Source organism: Erinaceus europaeus, chromosome 5, assembly GCF_950295315.1.
Source record: "Erinaceus europaeus chromosome 5, mEriEur2.1, whole genome shotgun sequence".
In the NCBI taxonomy this organism is placed as follows: Eukaryota; Metazoa; Chordata; class Mammalia; order Eulipotyphla; family Erinaceidae; genus Erinaceus; species Erinaceus europaeus.
Window position 1 is genome coordinate 96284814 of NC_080166.1, and position 24190 is coordinate 96309003.

General features: G+C 40.3%; 1 protein-coding gene and 1 long non-coding RNA gene across 3 annotated transcripts in view; one reads left to right on the forward strand and one right to left on the reverse strand.

Moving 5' to 3' along the window:
* Positions 1-24190, reverse strand: part of GPC6 (glypican 6) — a 1360227-nt gene that overhangs the window by 276825 nt on the left and 1059212 nt on the right. The window lies entirely within an intron of this gene.
* LOC132538633 (uncharacterized) lies at positions 1089-15901 on the forward strand. Its single transcript, XR_009549991.1, has 3 exons — positions 1089-1242; positions 10153-10238; positions 15541-15901. It is a non-coding gene; the product is annotated as an uncharacterized LOC132538633 (long non-coding RNA).

Sequence of the window (24190 nt, forward strand, 5' to 3'; positions counted from 1 at the left end):
ACTAGGAACACAATTAACACCCACATCTAGACTTTGCCCAATAGATCAACCTACCCAGAGAAAGCAGATAGGATCTGTCGGATTGTGCATTAATGCTGGGGTCAGCAACTGAAACCATTAAAGAGATCAAGGGCTTGAAGCTAAAGGAACTTCACTGTCTCCCAAAACAAGAAGATATCACTTCAAGAATGTAATTGCTCTGGCTTTGAATAAGCACTTTAACTTTTATTTATTTTATTTTACTGAGATATTCAGAGAAAAAGAAAAGAGGAGAGAAAGAGAGAACCACATAGAGAGAAACAGAGAGAAAGAAAAGAACACTGCTCAGCTCTGACTGGAGATTGAACATGAATTTTTTTTTTTTTTTTTTTTTTTGCTTACAGGGTTATCACTGGGGCTCAGTGCCAGCACTTTGAATTCTCTGCTCTTGGTGGCCATTTTTCTTTCTGTTTCATTGGATAGAATAGAGAGAAATTGAGAGGGGAGAGGAATATTGGGGGGGGGGAAAGAGAGACACCTGCAGACTTGCTTCATCACTTGTGAAGTGACCCCCTGCAGGTGGCATGCGGGGGGCTCCAACCAGGATCCTTGCTCAGGTCTTTCCTTGTGCTTCATACTATGTGTGCTTAACCCGGTGTCCCACTGCCTGACCCCCTGAACCTGTATCTTTAGTGCCTCAGGTGTGAAAGTCTTTCACATAACCATTATGCCATCTTCCCAGCTCTTGTAATGATTTTTATTCAGCCCAAAATATTCAGAAAAACCATGGGAAGATGTCCAGGCCACACAATCACCAAGCTTAGTTTTCCTATGCTGAGGCACACTGGCGAAGTTTCACCTTGCCTCGAGTTGTGTTACTAAGAATGCATTTAGAAATTTTTATTTCTTCCCAAAGCCCTCAAACTGGGTGATAGAAAGAGAGGCCAGAAATGGAAGCCTCCTCCTACTTGACACTACATTAGTGGCATTTTAAAATTACAGCCTCACCAGCTTCCTTAAGAAATACTATATTTTTCATCTTTGGTGGCTGTGATTAAGTAACACTCACTTTGCACAACTCCTGTGGGGACACATCTCCATCACAAAGGCCTCCTGTGTTGCATTCCAGTCATTAGAAATTACACAAACTATTAGGGAGCAGTAGCAGAGCTGCTAACAAACCCTCTGAATTAGGGTTTCCTTTCGAATTGTAGTGGAGAATAAAGAACGGACTAGTGAAGGCTTTGGAGCTGAATAAAACAGGTAAGTGAAGACTCTGGTGCATGCACACACATACTAACACTTGCAATGTCAGACTCCTCAGAATGTTTCCTCCTAGAGCTCTTCCCTTAACTATCCTGATTTTCAAAATTGGTAGTGCATTTGTAGATCTTGCAAATTTCCAGGGTCACCTCATTGCATATTTACTCAGGCTTCGTGACTCTGTAAATGCAGGCTTTTGTGCTATTTGGTGTGTCTGATGGTTGATGTTATTATTATTATTATTTTAAATATAATTTTAAAATATTTATTTATTTATTCATTCCCTTTTGTTGCCCTTGTTGCTTGATTGTTGTAGTTACTATTGTTGTTGTTATTGATGTCATCATTGTTAGACAGGACAGAGAGAAATGGAGAGAGGAGGGGGAAGACAGAGAGGGGGAAAGAAAGATAGACACCTGCAGACCTGCTTCACTGCTTATGAAGCGACTCCCCTGAAGGTGGGGAGTCAGGGGCTCTAACCGGGGTCCTTACACCAGTCCTTGCACTTTGTGTCACTTGCACTTATCCTGCTGCACTACTGCCTGACTCCCATTATTATTATTTTTAATTCCCAGAGCACTGCTCAGTTCTGGTTTATGGTGTTGTGGGGGACTTTGGAGCCTCAGGCTTGAGAGTCTGTTTGTATAACCATTATGCTATTCCCCTGCCCCTGGTTATTTATTTTTTAATTATCACCAGGATTTTCAGTGGGGCTCAGTGGCATGGGCAATAAGAATTCACTGTTCCTGGCAGCCATAATATGTATGTGTATATGTATGTGTATGTGTATGTGTATGTGTATGTGTATGTGTATGTGTATGTGTATGTGTATATGTATATATGATAGAGAGAAATTGAGAGGACAGGGGGAGATAGAGAAGGAGAAAGATAGACAACTGTAGACTTGCTTCACTACTTGTGAAGCTTCCTCACTGTAGGTGGTGAGCTCAAACCTAGGTCCTTCCACATGGTAATGTGTTAGCTTAACAGGATGCACCAAGCCCTGGCCTCTTGGTCAACTTGACTGAGATGGCAAGATAACCGGATAACTACGGAGGCACATTTCAATGAGGTCTGGGTGAAATTTCTGGGTGAAATTTGCATATGAGTCAATAGATTGGAGAAAGAGGTGTGTTCTGACCAAAGTGGTTGTGTGTTATCCAGTCCACTGAAGTCCAAATAGAAAGAAGAAGCTATGACCATGGAGATATCTTAGTAGTATAGCATGGGATTACATGCCAGAGACTACAGAGGTCTCAAGTTCAATCCTGAGCACTGACACATGCCAGAGTTGAGTGGTGCTCTGGTATTTCTCTATTCCCTCTGTTAGAGAAAGTGCATCTTCTCCCTCTCTTTTGAGTTGGGGCCATCCCTTTTCTCGTACTTTTTTACATAGGGACTCCTGAATCTCAAGTATTTTTTCCCTAATTTTTATTTATTGGATAGAGACAGCCAGAAACTAAGAGGGTAGGGGGGCAATGGAGAGTGAGAGTGAGACACCTGCAGCTCTACTTCACCACTCTCAAAGCTTCCTCCCTGCAGGTAGGGACCAGGGGCTCAAAGCCAGGTCCTTGTGCATTGTATCATTTGTACTTAACCAGGTGCGCCTCCACTTGGCCCCTGGATCTCATGTCTTTAGCCTCAGACTAGAGTTATACCATTGGCTCTTTAGTCATATTTGGATTGACCATCGTTTATGGTTCTCCAGATTGAGGATCACAGGTGGTAAAGCACCATAATCATGTGAACCAGTTCATGTGCATGTCTATATATTCTTCTGATTCTGGAAAACATAGACTTTTAGTACTATAGTTGCCCTGTACTAAAATATCAGTTTTCAGAACATCTCTTCTGTAGATTTGTACCTCCAAAGAGGGCTTTGGCACCATCTCCTAATATGACACCTGGGTCCCCAATTCTATCATCACTGAAGGATAGTCAAGTTCTGCATGAGGTAGACCATCCTGTGGTGCCCTCCTACTATCCCATGCTCATGAAAGCCTGTCAGGGTCCCACCATCATGTACCTATCCATGTACATGGAGAAATGCAAACACTACACCAAAAATATCTGGACATCACAAATATTCCACTTGCTTGCCTTGGTTGGGTTCATCGTGGGATGTGAAACACAAACGAATATGTACTAACATTTTGACTACTCTTTGGGGGGGCTGTGTTCATCTGGTTTATGAGGGGAGTGACTGACTACATGGTCCCCTTTCCCTTGGGCTAGTTCTAAAGCCATACTCCAGATGTGCTCTAAGCATTCCATCTTTCAGTGACATATATATATGAAAAGCCAAGCCCTCTGGGCTACTAAGACCAGAAGCCCTACTCTTAATAGGTGACAAAACACCAACTCCAAGAGCCAGGACCCAACTGCTCAAAATATTTTGATGGTTTATAAATTGTTCTATCATTTGTCCCCACAATTGACTAGCATGAGGTGGGGCCATTTATCTGCTAACACGTCTTCTTCCCAGAGGGGCCTGTGTTTCAGCAGTGGATTTCAGCAACCTTTGTGTAAAATATCATCTCATGCTGAAGTAAACAATGGCTGCATATAATAAATCATTTGCCAACATGTGCAAACAGGTTTCCCTCCTATTTATTTTACTTAAGTTTTATGAGAGGGAGGGTGGGAGAGAGACAAGAGCATTGTTCTCGTATGTGCAATGCCAGGGATTGAATCCAAGGTCCTACCCTTGCAAGTCCTGTCTTCTGTCCACTGAATCACCTCCATGACTGTAACAACTTAGTTCTCACAAAGCTGAGAGTGTTAAGGGGTGAAATGTTTGTAGGGTCAAAATATGAGGACAGATTCTATTTATTGTGTTAATCAGATGCCTTGTAAATAAATTACAAGAGATTTCTTTCTTGGTGTAGCTCCAACACACAAACTTCTATTTTCTACATGAGAAATTTTAGTCTGTGTGAGCATCCTTTGTTTTTTTTCTTTTATTTTCTTTTCTTTCTTTTTTTTTTTTTTAAGCTGGGTTTGACTCCCAGGTGCCTGCATTAGACATTCAATTTGTAACCTTCATCAGCTCTCTCCTCAGAGGCTACATCCCACCATCTCCAGGTCTGAAACAGAATTGGGGGCGGGGGAGAGAAGTGATGCCCCACTTTCCCAAACCATTAAAAGAGGAAGCTGGAGTAGCTGGGCTGGGAGGATCAGATTTATATAAATGGAAAGATAAGTCTCAATTTCTTGACTGCTTTCAACCTTGTCTCTCTAGCTCTCTGCACTCCCCACCCCTCTCCATCTTAAGGTGTTTCTATTCCCTGCTCTAATCTAAGCTTTATCCAAATGATGACATATTGGAAAAAGAGGCCATTTCAAAGGGCATCACTCAGCTCTCCTGATTCATTGTGGTTGGGGTTGCCATTTTAACTCTCTGCAGAGCTCCTTCAAGCCCTCTTTAAGTGCATTCTACATTCTGGCAGTGCTTCCACCTGAAACATGACAGTGGTGTAAGTCATTTAAAGGCTGGCAGTCCCTGAGCCACACTTAGTAAGTCATCTGCCCAAACTCCTATAAAACACCAACTAATGTGTCACACATGCTCATGAAGTGTCGAGGAGATTCATATTGGGCCTTGGTATCAGCTGTCTTCATCTAGGTCTTCCAGGATTAGTTTATTTCTGATGTAGGGTTTCTGCCCATCATATAGCCACATTCTCATACATATGTGCAAATTCTAAGACTGTTTCTTGGGTGCCAGGGTGCCCAAGCCAGTCTGATTGCTTCATAGTACCTTCTTCAGGGAAACTTTTGTGTTTGTCTCTTTGGAAAAAAAAATATCCAAAATTATGGAGAAATTACCAAGGGGGGTACACAGAGCACATGTGAACACTTTACTCAGAATAAATAATCTATTGTTAATATTTTGTCTCATTTATGGGAGTTAGTTCCTTCTCTCTTTCTCTTGCATAAGTGAGATTGTATATATACTAATTCTTCAAACTAATATATACAACTTTTGCTGTTAGGTAATACTATTTGCAAACACACTTGAGTGAGAATGCACTTCCATACCATTATTCTAGTAGCTTCTATATTTGAGAATAAGCTGCATGCATTGATGACCCCCACAATGGCCTTGTCAGTGCCAATAAATTTCAAAGTAATACTTTAAAACCGACTGTTGCTATTCCACCTTTCTCAGGTGACTTGATAATATTCCTCATAGCATTTTCTTCAGGGCAGGATTGTACATTTTCAGTTTACTCAAATCTGAAGAGAGCCCTTAGCCATTCTTTGTCTTTTCTATGAGATTTTTTTTTTTTTTGGAAAAAAAATCCACTTAGTGGGACTTATGATAGGTTTTCAGAAGGGATGTGACAGGCAGAGAAAATGAACTTTAAATGACATCATAGACAAGAGTAGTGGTTTAAAGTACATGCTACAATTGAGGCAGGTGATAGTGAGCCAGTGACCCAGCACAGGGCTGTTTCTCCAGTTCAAACCATCTTTAAGCCACTCTCCAGTAGCTTTGCATTGTATGTAGAACAAAGAAGCTTGCTTCTCCTGACTGTTAGAGTAGAAGATGTTAGGTATCACTATTGCTGGGTTCGTTTGCTGTAGCAGCCATTAGACACAATGCCTCAGAGCCCATGAGAATGTTGTTATGTTTTCAACAGAAGATACACAAGATCATCTCTGTGTTGACATTCTCTCAGGAGGAAATGCACACGCCTCCTGCTTCGATCGACAGGCTAAGGATCCCTCTGTTACTGTGTAAACCTCTCATCTCTTTTTACCTCTCCACTGCCCACTCCCAAGCCCATTCTATGCAAGAGAGAGAGAGACTCTATTCAGCACAATTAAGCCACCCACACACAGATTTGCTGAGCAGAAAACAAAGAATAAGGAAGAAAACATCTGCCACCACCTGGACAATTGACGTCAGCAGAGCAAACTTCTACCAGTAGTAACTTTGCCTCTTGGCAAAGTCACAGGGTAGGGCTTCTGGGCAACATAGGACAAAGTGTTAGTAACTAGCACTAGAGACTTCTTTAATAACAAGGGTCATGGGGGACTGTGGAACTGTTGAGCATTCAGTGGTGACCTATGGCTCATAACCCCGTCAGTGGAAGAAAAGAGGGTCCCAGAGAGAGCAGGGAGATTTAGAATCCCCATCTACACTGTGATTTAGGAGAAGACTCACTAGCCCGAATCTCACTTCCTTTGGTGTTACAACTTCTTGGTAACAAGTCAAAATGCAATGAACTTTGCAAAGGTTCTTGGCAACACAGAAGGAAGACTGTTGAAGGACTGTCTTCCAGGAAGCACAGCCAGAGTCATTACTGGGACACAGGTGGATTCAGGAAGGAGGAAGTGTTCTCAGGAAGAGAAGAGAGAAGTGAAGCAGGAGTGGAGAAAGGAAGCAGCCATGGTCTCAGTAGCACTCAATGCAGTTTCCCCTAGAGGGAGCTCTGGAGCTCAGACATAGTCCCATTAAGAGGAGACTTCTAGAGACTTCCTCACTCTTTCACCAGCTGTGGCAGGAAAAGGTTCCTTTTCAGATTCAATGGCTCCAACAGCACTTCTCTAAAGGAAGTGTTGAGGTCAGAAATGCCAGGAAGTACCTAGGGGAACACAAACAGTGCTGCACCAGGCCATGACTAACCTGTTCCCCAAGCACACCTGCATGTCTCAAGGAAGGAAATTGCTGCATAGGAAATGGGAGTGGTAACCGGTATGGGTGTGCCTGAGAAAGAACTTGTAGGCGGGGCTTGGATATTTATAAGCTTGTCCTATGGGCATGGTTTAGGACATTCTCCACCCCCTTTCTCTCAGTATAACGTGAATGTTTTTAAATTTCCTGAAAAATGATTAAATTTCCTGAAAACCATGCTTTCTCCTCAATTTTTTGTTGAGATTATGCATGACAAACCTTTAAGAATGTGGGGAATAAATTGGGCCCTTAATTTTCCCCAAGACAAAAGGGCAGCTGGGTGCCATAATTTCTCAGAGTAGTGGCGGCATGGGGGTCGGATATACTGGCCCCATGATGGAACTATACAGGATCCCTGAGCATCCACCATAACTCCCTTGAGTCCCTCTCAGCCCCCAAATACCAAAAGCAGACAGAATGCAGTGCAAGTCTTTGCTACCGAAACGGTGTCACATTTCATTGTTTATTTGGTAGGTAGATGTGACCACTCTCATCATGAAGTCTCCGAGGCATATTGGACTGATTGGCTCCACGGAGACAGCCTTTCATCCTCATAAATTTCCTCTGCTCCCCAATACAGATGGTATCTGGCAGCAAGAGAGGGGACTATGTCTGGAGCCAGGTTTGAGGCAGCCTTGGTGGCCTTCAGCTAAGTGAACTCTGTCCAGTCTCCCATCCCTCTGCCCTTGATTTTCTCACTCAGCATCATTAATGCGCCGTTGCTCTTCACTGAACATTACCCTTTTTAGGTCACTGAGATGCAAAATGAACAGCACTTGTAATCTCTATCTTTTTTTTTTTTCCTTTCCTGAGAATTGGCAGGGGGATGGAGGACAAGAAAGCAGGGAGCTGGGGGCTGCTGGAAGGGTGGAGAATTAATTTGCATTCATTTCTCACCCTGTTAGCTGGTTTGTCACTTTTATACTCCCACAGTCTGAAGACTCATTTCCACCTTGGCTCCAGCAATTACTGTGCTCATTGGTGGTAATGTGCCCCTAAAATTGGCATAGAGGCTGGTCAAAGCTGGCCAGGAACTCAGGGGGAATGGTAGCTTGATCAGGCATGAAGAAGTTAGCTATATTTTCTCTCTCAACACTATGTACATTTTAGAAATCCAGAGTATAGTATAGAATTATACGTATACAAACAGATACAAACTGATGTGCACAGGTGTGTGTGTGTGTGTGTGTGTGTGTGTGTGTGTGTGTGTGTGTGTGTGTGTGGTGTTTTCTACAAAGTTTTCCTCCCATAATTTTTGGTTTTCTCTTCCCACTGGACTCTAAACCTCATGAGGGTGGAGGTTTTGCCTACCGTATTCATTGCTGTAACACTGGCATCTGAAACAGTAGCTATTAAAGGTCCCTCACCTTCAAGGGGTTTGCTTCACAGGCAATGAAGCAGGTCTGCAGGTGTCTTTCTCTCCCCCTTTCTGTCTTCCTCTCCTCTCTCGATTTTTCCTCTGTCCTATCCAACAATGATAACAACAACAATAATAACAACAATAATAAACAACAAGGGCAACAAAAGGGAAAAAATAGCCCCCAGGAGCAATGGTTTTGCAGTGCAGGTGCTGAGCCCCAGCGATAACCCTGGAGGCAAAATAAAATAAAATAAAAATAAAAATAAAGGTTCTACCAAGGATGCTGTAACACAAATTCTTATTAGTCAATTCTAAGATTTAAACTGACTTGGTAAATTCTGACATGATGAATAAAATGATATACTTTTAAAATTATTTATATGTGACATATATACATACATATATATGTGTGTTTGTGTGAAGAGATAGAGAAAGGAGGAGGAAGAGGAGGAGGAGGACAGTGACAAAGAACCAAACCATCACGCTGGTATAAGAAATGCCAGGGATTGAACTCAGGACCTCACACTTGAAAGTCTAACGCTTTATTCATTGTACCACCCCTTGGTTGAAAGATGCTATATTTCTATCACCAGACTTGGGTTTGTGTAAATACGAAGCAGCACTATCAGGGACCTTATTAATTGAGGTGCCACTGAAATTCTCAAGTCCTTCATCTATGCTGAAAATAAGCCTGAGTTATGTGGTCTGCTCTTCTCCGACTCATCATTCTGTCTTCTTTGGCTCAGTTTTACCAGGAATTTGAATTGGAAATTTCTGCTCTGATCTATTTGATGTCTAGTAAGGCCAGTCAACTTTGGAAACAGACATTCTAAATTAGAATTCCAACTATGCAGAGAACACTGCAGAAAACTTACCTGCCTCTTCTCAGTCTGTTCCATGCCTTTCTTCAAGGGAAGGACACTATTCATCTGACCTGAGAGACTAGAAACCTTACTCTTATACATTCCAACCTTCTAACTTCTTTCCCAAGTAAAAGATTTGACTCTCAGACCTGCTCAGACATTAGTGTTATTGCCAAGATCTAATATAGACACCAATAAACTGCAATTTGCCTCCAAACAATATGCTTATTCAGAGTAAGATATGATCAAACTGAAAAGGGGGAATGAAGATTCTTATGAAGGCCCAGTCTTGCTCCCCAGTGATAAGTCTGATACTTTAGAGATTTCAGTGCCTCTGTTCATTTCTATCTTGGGATTCTGGCCTGCTACTTAGTGTAGGTTGAGGGAAGTATCCTAACTTTGGTCTCATTCTGTTAGTAACTTGACCTTCTTAAATTTGTTCAAAGATAACATTTTTTGGTTTATTTTTATTTATTTTAATATTTTTATTTATTAGATAGAGAAATTTAGAGGGGCTAGAGAGAGGGAAAGATGCAAGAAGAAACACATGTAGCCCTGTTTCACCACACATGAAGCTTCCCTCTTGCAGGTGGGGGCCAGGGCCTTGAACCCAGGTCCTTATGCACTGTAATGTATGCATTTAACCAGGTTTGCCACTGCTTGGACCCTAGAGAGATTTTTTTATATACTAATAAATTACATGAATTTTCTTTTCTTTTTTTTCTTTTTTTTTTTGCCAGAGAGGGAACTCTAGAAAAACAGTTCTATGTATGCCAAAAGAACCAACCTGAGAAGTTAAACAACTCCCTCAATTTCTTTCTTTTCTTTTCTTTTCTTTTTTTTTTTTTTTTTATTGCTGCCAGGGTAATAGCTGAGACTCAGTGAGTACATAAAGAATCCTAGCACCCATTTTCCCCTACCTCCATCCCTTTCTCTCTCTCTCCCTCCCTCCCTTCCTTCCTTCCTTCATTATTTTTTCCATGTTTTTTTTCTTTTTTGGACAGGACAATGAGAAATTGAGAGGGGAGAGGGAGAGAAAAAGAGACACTTGCAGACCTACTTCGCCACTCCTGAGGCTTCCCCCCTTCAGGTAGAGATCAGGAGTTCAAACTCGGGTCCTTATATTCATAACTTTTTTTTAAAAAAAAACCTTATTAGTGTATCCATGAAGGACTGGGGAGATAGTGCAGAAGTAGCACATAGGACTTGTGTGCAAGAGGTCCCAGGTTTGATCCCTGGCATTATTAAAAGGCATAGTTAAGTGGTACTCTAGTCAAACAACAACAATAATAATGATAATAGTGATAATGATGATAATGATAATAGTAAAGCATCCATGCCACAAGGACCAATGTAATTAGCAAACTACTTGCTCTCTCTCTCACTTTGTAAATATCAATAACTAAGAGTTGAATTTGATGCCTGCAAAAAGTCAGTTGACTCCAAACTTTTTCAAGTCATGTCATTAGAGCAGCCCTCTTCTGAAGTAAAGAGAAAGATAATTAAATATTTTGCAAAGACTGAGTCCAGTAGAGTTGCTGAAAAATGTTATTAATGATCTGATGGGGCCTTAGTCATATTTTGCATTCAAGCAAGAGCACTGTGGATACCCTGACACAGAAGACAGGTGGTAAGACAAATGAGTTAAGGAATCTCAAATACCTTGGGTCTCAAAATACAATTATATCAGCATCATCTATAGCACCTAGAAACTTAGTGTAACTGGAAAAATCTCAGGTCCTGTCCCAACGTTACTGAACTAATACTCTGGGCCTGGGTTAAGAAACCTGTGGTAAATCGCAAATCCAACAGATGATTCTGAATTGGAGTGAAAAATCACTGGTTTCCTCTATGAACACAACACACACACACAGTCTTTACTATGAATTGCAAAAAATATAACAGACTAAGAACATATATTCTACTTTTCTCACTTGTTTCCCACTAATCTTTAGATCCTTTAATTAAGAAAAAAAATTCTTCAGCACTGTCTATTGATCAAGTTCATTTCCAGTAGGTCATTCTATTTTTGAAGGATAAATGTATGCCCGGTAGAAAATTAAGAAAACTGCCAAGGACAGATAAACATTGATTGCTAAGGGAGAAAGAAGCCACTTATCATATTATCTCTTTTGTGAACAGTCCCTCTTCTGAAGCAGCTCAATTCCAACCTCTTACATTTTAATACGATGAAGATGCCTCCAAATCGCGGTTTAATTCATTGATTTTCCTTGCTATTTTCATTATCTACTTAAGCACAAAATGCATTCATTGTGGCTTCAAAAACTACATTGGGTTGATCAAATTGCTGTATTTGAAGTAGGGTATCAAATACAAATGGACACCATTAAACAGTCCCTTTATCAATGCAGATGAGCACAATCCAGACGTGTGGTAAGGCCTCAAACCAAAGGACATATGTCTTCAGGAGCTAGTGTTCACACACAATGGAGCAGCAGATGAAACCAGCAACTAACAACTACTTATACTTTTGGTCATGAGATTTGTCTGGATAAAGACCTCTGTGGTCTATCCCTTTTTCTTCCAAACCTCTGAACCTGTTGAATGTTATCTCCCCAATCCTGCCCTTCCTGGTCCCCTTCCAGTCTTCAAAAGGGGATTCTGTGGCCCAGACAGTCTGCCCTGTCCACATCTCCCAAGGTGTTAAGAATTAACTCCTTCTGTTCCAGTAGCTTATACTAGGCATTATAGTTGACTGGCTTCCCCATTGGGATTCTAAGCACCTTGGGTTCAAGCATTCTTTTTTTGGTATCCTCACAGTAGCTTGATAGGGTTTTGTTATATATATACTGAGAAAAGTTAGTTTATTTTCTGGCCACATTTTTTTAATGACATTATTATACCTCTGAAAGTAGTCTCTCCTTGTGAAGAGGGTAAGAAAAGACACAGAAGAAAGAGAATTTTCTAGCAAGATTACTCTCCAAAGAAAAAGCTACAGCTGGGAGAAAAAAAAAATCACCCTGTTGTGCTGTCTCAGCTAACTATAGAAAGTATAATTCTTTTTTTATTTTTATTTATAAAAAAGAAACACTGACAAAAACAATAGGATAAGAGGGGTACAACTCCACACAATTCCAACCACTAGAACTCTGTATCCCATCCCCTTCCCTGATAGCTTTCCTATTCTTTAATCCTCTGGGAGTATGGACCCAGGAGCATTATGGGGTGTAGAGTGGAAGGTCTGGCTTCTGTAGAAAGTGTAATTATTAGAGGAAGGTTGTCAAAAGTCTGTGAACAGTAAAAAATTAGTTTTCCATTTATTTTTCACAAATAGGTTATAATAAGAGTTCATCTCACTTTTTCTTTTTCTTCCAGGGTTATCGCTGGGGCTCAGTGCCAGCACTACAAATTCATGAATCCACTGCTCCTGGAGGCTATTTTTCCCATTTTGTTGCCCTTGTTTTGGTTGTTATTGTTGTTGGATAGGACAGAGAGAAATCGAGAGAGGAGGGGAAGACAGAGCAGGAGAGAAAGACAGACACCTGCAGACCTGCTTCAAGGCTTTCGAGGTGACCCCCTGTAGGTGGGGAGGTGGGGGCTTGAAGTAGGATCATTAAGCCCATCCTTGCACTTTGCACAATGTGCGCTTAACCCGCTGCGCTACTGCCCAGCCCCCCTCATCTCACTTTAATGGGCTCTTTTTTTTCATTTCTTTATTGGGGAATTAATGTTTTACATTCAACAGTAAATACAATAGTTTGTACATGCATAACATTCCTCAGTTTCCCATATGACAATACAACCCCCACTAGGTCCTCTGTCATCCTTCTTGGACCTGTATGAGCTCTTTTAAAGTCTTCAAGTCTACCAGAGGATATTTCCTAGGAAAAAGATATGAACTAAGTAAAAAAATAACTCTCATATATATAACAGTGATGGAGAACTATTGAACAAGTACTCAGAAGCTTCTGTGAGGTAGGAAACCTAGTGAAGTTTTACTCCTTTTGTCTAGGACCTGTAACTAGAACTAAGTCCTGTATCCTTTTAGGTTTCACTTTTCCATCCAGTCTCACTATTTCATAGTAAATACTATCAAACAGCAAAGTAATAAGTGAGCTCATGGTGATTGGGAAAACGGGAAGGAAAGAGTTTTCAGAGGAGTTTTAAGAATGTGAGAGATACTTTTCAGAAGCCTGCAGTGTTCTTAGATAACTAAGAAAGAAGCAACATTAAAAGATGTTAAGATGTAAATGACAAAATCTAGAGTGGCTTTCAAAGTGACTTCTCTGAGCTCAGGAACGAAACAGGCAGGAAGATGAAGATATTGTTGATTAAATAAGCATTACTATACACACACACACACACACACACACACACACACACACACACACAGAGTCAGGTCACTAGTGACTTTCAAAGTTTTCATAGACTCAAGGTTACTAGAGCTAGACACAAAGTCTGAAGACAAAAATTAGGCAAAAGAAGCCATTATATCTTACAACAGGTTTTAACTATGAAAAGGGATAACTCAGTAATAACTAGAAAGGGAGGATGCTTTGAATAGCTATTTGTAGTTTAAAAATTGCTTAGCTATGACATGGTTGATAGACTATATGTGTGTGCCTCCTACCAAAGCAAGAGAAGGCATCTACCCATCTGGATCCATCTTACCCACTTCTGCTGGTTGACAGACCAAACATCAGGCCTGAGTGAAGTGTAATAAGAGAGTGAATATAAATAGTAGGGCTCTGGGCACTGCTGGTCAGAGTTGCTAGGGAGGAAAACAATAACCTGTTTGCTCTCTCAAAGGCGTGTTGTGGATATAATGGCCTTTTTGAAGATGAAAGAAATTACTTTAATGGTTTACATTATTTACTCTGGAAAAAGTACATTCCACTTAAGGGAATGAGAACAGTTCTAATATCCAAAGGAAGAAAGAAAAACAAACTCCATGTCAAACTGAATCTCTGGTTATCTTTTGGACCCATCTGGTTTGCACAGATATTTCATTGGAGGAACAGTTTAACATTATGCATAGTGGTTTCTCAGGGTGTGCATATAATTTAGATAGCTACATCACATTTCATTGACTGAGTTTACTATTACTGATGCTGCCTTATCGCTAGGGCTGATCAATACATAAGATGTGAGGAAAATATCAAATATTTAAAGACCACAGAAAGAGAATGATAGATGCCTCTGAAAGAATTTCAAACTACCTAATGGAGACTGGGATCTGGAAAGAGACATGTGGAATTTCAGACAGCTAGAAAATATATTTGAAAACAAATATTTATAGAGAGGGATATAACAATAAATACATCTTTATACTTTGTCATGGGGTTTACTTTTTATTGCTCTTATCAGTTTTAATGAAAACCATAACCTATTTAAAATTCCTGTGAATTTCTTTGATTATCTCTGGAGAGCTGCTTGAAGGAGCCAAATATTAAAACATATAAAATAAAGTCTGTGGAAATATCAACAGTGATAGCATAACAGACTTTCATGCCTGAGGCAATAGTGGTCTCAGGTTCAATCCCTGCCACCACTATAAGCCAGAGTTTAAAAACCAACCTGAGGAAGACGGGTCCTGAAATTGGAGCAGATTGGAACATTCCTACTCATGACCACAGAATGCGAACTCAGACCTACAGGGATGCAGAAGTTACATAGATTCCTAAGCTGAATATGGGTCCCCGATCAAATTGATGGGTTTACAGTCAACAACATTTATATACTTTTCTTTTTTCTTTTTTAAAAATTAATATTATATTTATTTATTGGATAGACACAGAAATGGAGAAGGAAGGAGGATAGGGATAGAGACAGAGACACCTGTCTCTGCTTCACCACTCACAAAGCTTTCCTCCTGCATTTGGGGACCAGGGGTTCAAACCTGGGTCTTTGAGCACTGTAATATGTGCTCTCAACCAGGTGCACTACCAACTGTTCCCTTTTTTTTTTTTTTTTAACCAGAACATTGTTGAGTTTTGGCTTATGGTGGTGCAGGAGATTGAACCTGGGATGTTGCAGTCTCAAGCATAAGAGTCTGTTTGCATAACCATTATGCTATCTACCCTCCGCTATACCTTTTCTATATTTGGGAGTTACTCTCTTCCCTAATCCAGCTTTCTAGTCCTTTTTTCAGCCATGACATCATCTCCCCAGACAATAACTTGAGTCCACCAGCATATCAGATGTCAGGCTCAGGAAAAAACTAGTATAGTCATGGGCCTTATGGGATGTAACAAAAATAGGGAGTCCAGTGGTACTACTGTGGTTTAAGTGCACGTGTGTGAAGCGCAAGGACCAGCATAAGGAATATAAGTAAAATAGACCCTATAACTCTTCATCTGCACTATTCCAGCCTTTAGGTTCATGATTAGTCAAAAAATTTGTTTGGCTTTATATGTTAACTCTCTTTTCAGACACCAGGTTCCAGATGCTACCATGATGCTGACCAGACTTCCCTGGACAAACAACCCCACCAATGTGTCATGGAACTCCACTTCCTCAGAGCCCCACCCCACTAGGGAAAGAGAGAGACAGGCTGGAAGTATGGATTGACCTGCCAATGCCCATGTTCAGTGGGGAAGCAATTACAGAAGCCAGACCTTCCACCTTTTGCACCCCACAATGATCCTGAGTCCATACTCCCAGAGGGATAAAGAATAGGAAAGCTATCAGAGGAGGGGATGGGATATGGAGTTCTGGTGGTGGGAACTGTGTGAAGTTGTACCCCTCTTATCCTATGGTTTTTATTAGTATTTCCTGTTTATAAATAAAAATAAAAAAACTGAAAACATAACATGCAAGTACAATATATATATATTTTTTAATTTTTTATTTAAGAAAGGATTAGTGAACAAAAGCATAAGGTAGGAGGGGTACAACTCCACACAATTCCCAACACCCAATCCCCATAACCCACCCCCTCCCATGGTAGCTTTCCCATTCTCTATCCCTCTGGGAGCATGGACCCAGGGTCGTTGAGGGTTGCAGAAGTACAATATATTTTATATAATTAATTTAAATATGTAGTGATATGATGTATGTCAAATATGTAGATATTATTTATAGCTTTCTGAAAGTCTTTTACTAATAACAGATATGATAGTGCCTATTTTGTCAGAATCTGGCCACCAGGTAAATTGTTCATTTAAAAAAATCACTTATTTTATTTGTAAAATTTGTTTAGATACAATGCCACTTGCTTTTTACGTAACAGTTAGGATTACTATTATTTTAATGTTACTAACTTCTTGACTTGGGTATCCTGAATCACTCAGCCATCCTGACACTTTCTTAATAACAAATTTCTAAGCTCGTTCCTTGTTAACTATGGGTCCAGATCACTCGAAAAAGCTATTCAGTGTTCAATTTTGTAAATCAATAGATAGTCTCTGGCCTTGCCACCCTAGGCACCTGATCTTGTCTGAAAATCAATGCACAGGAATTCTTCACGCAATTAATGTGTCGTGCTTTTCAGAGTTTTTTGTGCTGCAAATATTCCCCCCCTGTGGCATTATGTTGATAGTTGATACCTAGGCACTTGGCTTTTTAAAAAAATTATTTTATTTTATTTATTCCCTATTGTTGCCCTTGTTTTATTGTTGTTGTCATTGTTGGATAGGACAGAGAGAAATGGAGAGAGGAGGGGAAGACAGAGAGGAGGAGAGAAAGAAAGCCACCTGCAGACCTGCTTCACCACTTGTGAAGCAACACCCCTGCAGGTGGGGAGCCTGGGACTGGAACCGGGATCCTTACCCTGGTCCTTGTGCTTTGCACCACTTGTGCTTAACCGTTCCACTACCACCCAACTCCTGGCATTTGACTTTTTATGCTGTCTTTTCCCTTCTCTTCTCTCCTCTCCTCTCTTCTCCTCTCCTCTCCTCCCCTCCCCTTCTCTCTCTCTCTCTCCCTCCCTCCCTCTCTCTCTCTTCCTCTTTCTTTCTCTCTCTCTCTCTCTCTCTCTCTCTCTCTCTTTCTTTCTTTCTTTCTTCCTTCTTTTTTTGCTTCCAGGGTAACTGCTGGGACTTGGTGCCTGCACTACCAATCCATTGCTCCTGACAGCCACCCCCCCCCCCATATTACTAGATAGGACAGAGAAATTGAGAGAGGAGAGGAGGTAGAGAGGGAGAGAGAAAGACACCTGTAGACCTGCTTCACCACTTGTGAAGCATCGATCCCTACAGGTGGGGAGCTGGGGGCTCAAACCAGGATTCTTGAGCTTCAAACTATGTGCGCTTAACCCTGTGTTCCCAACCCTTCATCCCTGCTTTCTAAATTAGAAAGAAATAATTTGGTCATGCCATTCAGTGACTCTTCTCATGATGTTTACTTCAAATTGATATTGTAGGGACCTAGTGTTGGCATAGCCAATAGAGTGCACACACTACTATGAGTTAGAACCCAGATTCAAGCCACTGCTTCATGAGGGATAGAGCCATGATGCAGGCATCTTCTCTTCTCCTGTCTCTCTTCCTCCTCTCTCTCTGTCTCTCACCTCTATAAAAAAAAAAAGGAGGAAAATAATGGCCACCATGAACAGTGGAATCTTGCAGGCCCTGAGCCCCATCCATAACCCTGGTGGTAAAATAATAAAATAAAATAGAACTGAAACTGTATCCCTTTACACGGAGAAGCATGAGAATAAATTAATCATTATTATGCCATACGAGGGTCATAGGCAGACATAGCCATTTATCTGGTTGAGCTAGAATGGAGAAATAATTGTTAACTTCTTGCTAAAGGCAAATATTCAGGATGGATTTCTATTTCTAAAAATAGGACAAATATAACCTCACTTATAAATGTAACTTAGTCTCCTCTAATTGTCCCCTCTTTTAAGAAATAGTGTGGCAACAGGTATCCCTGGTAGCCTCTGCTGCTTCTTGTGAACATTTATAGACGTACAACATCAAATGAAGGACCTTTGCAAAGTTTTAGATATTCCACTTTCTGGGTTACTTATGTTTGCTAGATTCTGATTGCATTAAGTATTCTTTCTTTCACCCCGGAGAAGCATACATCTGCTTCTGCTGACATCTGTTCTCCTTTGTGGGTTCTGAGGAAACATTTATTTCTTTTTTGCTTTTCTTCCTGTTTTAGTTATGCCTGCTTCTCATCTCAATAAATCACCTTTGCTTGGCAATAACTTAATAGAGGGAGAATGCATAGCTGAGGAGGGAGTGTGTACACAGAATATTGAACTCCACACAGTCATTCTTGTCATGTGGTATCTGCCAGGCAGTACAAAACTAGTTCCGTGGTGCACTGACTTCCTTTTTGGAAGAGTGTTATAAATTACAAGATCAAGGTCATTAGTTTCCCACTATGTTTGGCACAAGAAAACAGGAAGAGTAGATGAATTAAGAAAAGCTTTGTTTGTTGTGTACAGTTTTCAATTTTGCCCCTGCTCCATTTTTCTTTCCCCACTTATCTCTCTACCTGTTTGTTACTTTGGTCTCCCTGCCTCCATTTCAGAGGCTTCAGAAGATAATGTGAAGCAAGAGACTCATTCACATCCTCAAGACAGAACTGAATTTCTCCCCATAGCATCCTGGACTCGAGATGCTGCTCTTACATTCTGACTAACTCTACAATCAAGATGTCACAGCAGTATTGTACAGGATTTGCATAGTCTTGAAACCACCAATAGTCAGAGTTGAATGATTTTCTGAACAAAAAAATTATAAAATGTCTATGACCCACTCAGGGCTGACCCTGCCAATAGAGTGAAAGAAACTTTCATGACATCAACTGCATAAGACTGTAATCTTGAAGGCTAAGGGGATGGCTCAGAAGTACACTGCATACATTGTATGCATGAAGTCCCAGTACCAGAAAGGCAAAAAACAAATAGAACACTATAAATGGTAGCATGGTGCTCTAGTCTTTTTCACAAGGAAAAATAATGCAATCTTGTTTAGGAGTTGACAGTCACAATCATATAAAGGATATATGTCCAGGATGTATAAAGGAATCCTACAAAATCCACAACAAACTAAATACAATTCAAAATAATTGAGCAGGCACTTCACCAAAAGGCATTTTCATATAGGCAAAATCCTAAAAAAATTACTAACATTGTTACTTTTTTAAATACCCTTTCCTAGTTAGATGAAGAAATTAAAGCAACTATGGGGGGGGTGGCACAGTGGATAAAGCATTGGACTCTCAAACATAAGGTCCTGAGTTCAATCCTTGGCAGCACATGTATCAGAGTGATGTGTGGTTCTTTCTGTCTCTCCTCCTATTTTTCTCATTAATTAATAAATAAAATATTAAAAAAAAGAAATTAAAGCAACTGTTCACATGCTGGGGATTATGGCTGAAGGACAAAGCATATACAACTTTCTGACCTTAGATATGAATTCTACCCTCCTTGCTCTGGCTCACTTTCTTTAACTGTGAAACTAAGATGTTGGAGGGGTTGGGTGGTGACATACCTTGTTGAGCACACATGTTGCAGTGCTCAAGGACTCAGGCTCAAGTCTCAGATCTCTACCTGTAGTGGGGGAATATTCATGAGTGGTGAAACTTTGCTTCAGGTGTCTTTCTTTCTCCCTCTGTTTTTATTTTTATTTCTCTTCTTCTTTTTTGAGGGGGTAAATGGTTTACAGGGCAATCATTGACATATTCATATAATTTCATTATGTAATAGGCCCCAAACATTTTCTTCCTATCCTCCCTCCTCTCCCTCCCAGAGTCCTTTGCTTTGGTGCAACACACCACATCTAGTTCATGTTTCACTTTGTGTTCTCTCTTTCCATCCCTACTTTATTAAATAAGTGAGATCATTTGACATTTCCCTTCTCGGTTTGGTTTATCTCACTCAACATGATGTCCTCAAGTTTCATCCAAGAGGATGCAAAGGAGACAGCCTCATCATTTTAAACAGATGAGTAGTATTACTATATATAGCACATTTTTTTAACCACTCATCTGATGTTGGACATCTATATTGTGTCCAAGTTTTGGTAATTACAAACCGTGCTGCTATGAACATAGGTATACACAGATCTCTTCTGATAGGTGTTTCTGTCTCCTTTGGGTAAATCCCCAGGAGAGAAATTGCTGGGTCATAGGGTAGGTTCATTCCTAATGTTCTAATAATTAACATTGCTACTTCTTAAGGAAATACAAACTACACACACACACACACACACACACACACACACACACACACACACACTTAATCCACCAGGCAATCAATCACCAGGATGATTAAAATGAAACATATGTGCTATACACCATATTAGCAATGAAGTGGATTAGCCACAACTCTAAAACACCATTGGTGGAAGTCTAAGCTGGTGCAACCACTTTGGAGAATTATCTGGCAGCATTTACATTAAAGCCAGCCATAAGATCACCTGTATTATCCAATTATACCACTCTGAGATACAGATCCAAGAAAAATCAGTGGAGATTTTTTTACCAGAAAGGTTGGTTTAATCTTAGTGATCATCACAAGAAAATGATGGAAGGTATAGTTAAAATATTTTTTCAATGGAACAACATAGAATAGGAATGAGAAAATATGATCTACCACCAAATATTGGTAAATAACCTTTCCTAAAACACAAACAAATAAAAATAGGCACATTTGTTCTTCATTCACATATTGTCTATGGAGCTGCTTTGCATTTCTTCTTCTTTTTTATTTGATAGAACAGAAAGATATTGAGAAGGAGGTGGGGTAGGGAGGGAGAGACAGAGAGAAACCTGTAGACCTACTTCACCATTCATGAAGCTCACCCCCCTATAGGTGGTAAATGGGAGTGTGAACCTGGGTCCTTGTGCATGGTAATATGTGCACTTTACTAGGTGGGCCACCATCTGGCCCCAAGATCATTTTTTTTTTTTTGGCCCCAAGATCATTTTTTTTTCTACAAACTATTTTTGGTCAAGTCCTTTATCGTAAAGGATTATTAACTCTGTTATCAAGAATATACTGTAGGTACAGATAAAAACCACTGATGAGTGTTACTGATATTATGTCTCATTTTTCTTCCCCTTTTTCATTTATTACCAGAGCATTGCTCAGCTCTGGTTTGTGATGTTGCAGGGGACTGAACCTGGGACTTCAAAGCCTCAGGCATGAGAGTCTCTTTGCATAACCATTATGCTATCTACCCCTGTATAAAGATAGACAGCTGCAGACCTGCTTCATTGCTTTTGAAGCTACCCCCTGCAGGTAACATTAAGCCAAATGTGAGAAGTCAGGTAACAAGAGTACAAATGGCAGAACTCTATTTCTATAAAGCTTCATAAAAGGCAAAACTAACCGATGGTGTTAGAAATCCAGGTGATGGTTCTATCTAAGAGATGCACACTAAGTATGGTACAAGGGTGTCCTCAGGGGTCCTGGACATGTCCTGTATCTTGACTGTACTGGTATCCACAGGAAAGCATTCATACATAAAAATTAATTGTGCAGTGCACACAAGATCAGTGTACTTTACCTTTTTATGGGACAATTAAAATAATAATAAAAAGGAATGGAATCATGAATTTGCTTCCTCTTAAAAAGGCAGGTTGGCTAAAACTTTCCATATGTGGTTAAAAGGTTAAAATCTTGCCCCTTTAATGTAACTGGGGAAGAGGCTGAAGGCAGTTTGCACAACTGAAAATGAGGTTGGCCAAATTGACATCATGTCCAGTTGTTTAAGGACTTTGTAACAGGTGATGAGAAGAGCAAGGCCTTGTGCTTAAAAGCATGCTATCCACCAAAGAATGCCTTTCTTAAATGCTTTCTTCTCTTCTTCACTGACCTTCTGTTGGGCCAGACACTCTGTTTTCCGCCATTTCTTACTCGTAACAGTGCCATCCCCATTTTGCACTTCTGTATTCACCTTAAATCTGTCTCTCTTTTCCCAAGTATATTTGTAGTAAATTGCTTGCATAACCCTTGGGCCGACGTTAATTTGTCTTTGAATGTTTTTTCATTTCCCCTTTGTGTCCTTTAACTCCATTGATTTACCTTATTTGATATTTCTTCATTATTCTAAAAATCGCCTGGCTGGCTGGTGTGCACCACTCTTCTTTTTCTCCCCTTTTGGCTCTTCCTGTGTCCTAATTACTACCCTAACTAGGTTATGAGAACTCTTGCATTGAGGGTCCCTAACCCACACATTACAATCATCTTTTATAGATTACTCAAGCTTAGCCCCAAACTGATTTGTAGCCAGCTCCCATTTTTACATAGTGCATAATTTAGTAATTGTGTTCCCTGCCTGCTAACCGACAGTGCGCATTATTTATTCATTTCGTGTCATTTATTTCCAGGGAACTCAAATCATATGTAACTAGTAGTGCTTTCTACTAGCATAAATAATAATAATAATAAAAAGCAGTAAGATGATATCAATGGAGCAGGCTCTTGATCCAGCCGGTAATCAACATGATAATGAAAGATTAAGGCTCTTTCCTTTAAAGCATAAGCATTCCTGAGCACTTTTTTTCCTTGCCTCCAGGGTTATCATGGGGGCTTGGTGCCTGCACTAGGAATACACTGCTCCTGGTGGCCATTTTTTCCATTTTTTGGATAGGACATAGAGAAATAGAGAGAGGAGGTGAAGATAGAGAGGGGGAAAGAAGGAGAGACACCTGCAGAGCTGCTTCACGACTTGAGAGGCGATCCTCCTGAAGGTGAGAAGAGGCTACCCATTCCATCTTCCATCCTCTAACAGAGAAAAGTTCTCACTTGTTCCAAGTATATCAAAGAGCTCTACTGACCATAAACATTTAAACATTTGAACACAGCGTGCATATACCTCTGAATCTTCTCTTTTCTGGGCCATATACAGTGATTTCTTCTAGTCTCAAATGCCTATACAAACGGTGCTCCTCTCTTTACTAAGTTCCACTCTAAAAAAAAAAAATGTAGGAGCACAAAGCTAACACAGCTCCCAACTGTATATTTAAAAAATATATTTTATTTAATTTGGTAGGACAGAAATTGAGAGAGAAAGAGGAAATAGAGAGGGAGAAAGATAAATATCTGCAGCCTTGTTTCCCTGCCTGTATAGTGTCCCTGTTGAAGGTGGGGGGCAGAGGCTCAAACCCTGGTCCTTATGCAGGTACTTTCAAAAAGTACACAGGAAAGTACAGTGTTCTCTTTTTCATTTGTCCCATATCCTATAGTCTCAGAATTTTTGTTTGTAGTCAACACATCTCATTGTTAGCTAATGAATAAGTATGGCTATGTGTCAATGAAATGTTATTTTATTTTTATTTTTTTTAAATATTTGTTTATTCCCTTTTGTTGCCCTTGTTGCTTTGATTGTTGTAGTTATTATTGTTGTCATCATTGTTGGCTAGGACAGAGAGAAATGGAGAGAGGAGGGGAAGACAGAGAGGGGGAGAGAAAGACAGACACCTGCAGACCTGCTTCACCGCCTGTGAAGAGACTCCCCTGCAGGTGGGGAGCCGGGGGCTCAAACCAGGATCCTTACACCGGTCCTTGTGCTTTGCACCACGTGTGCCTAACCCGTTGCGCTACCACCCGACTCCCAATGAAATGTTATTTTACAAACCAAGCACCATGTGGAATTTGGCCCAAGGGCTGCAGTTTGCTGATCTATACCTTAAGCTATCTGAAAGCATTTTACAATGATTATTTTCTCATTATTTAAATACTGCACTGCAATGGTATATTATTAAATATATTTTTTGAGAGAGGGAAATCAGAGCAACATTTCATCCTATTATATAGTGCTGGATGGATGGAACCTGGACCACACACAAGCAAGGCTCACTGAGCCACCTTCGTGGCCCCTAGCAATTGCATTTTAGATAGAGGATTTGAGTATTGGTCAACATTACGACTGTTGGTGAGATGTATTATTATGTGCCATTTCAACAAGTTCCTTTTTCCTATTTCTACTCAGTAGAGTCTATAAGACACTCATATTTATCTGGAAAATAGGTTTCCATGAGTCCACAGCTTTCATTTGTATTCTGCTGGATACCTTCATCAAGGCAGATTTGATTACAGTGATTCCTTAAAACTCAAAACTAACAAAAGTCATGATTATCATTACCCTTTATGTTGGAGGGCAAGATTTTGCT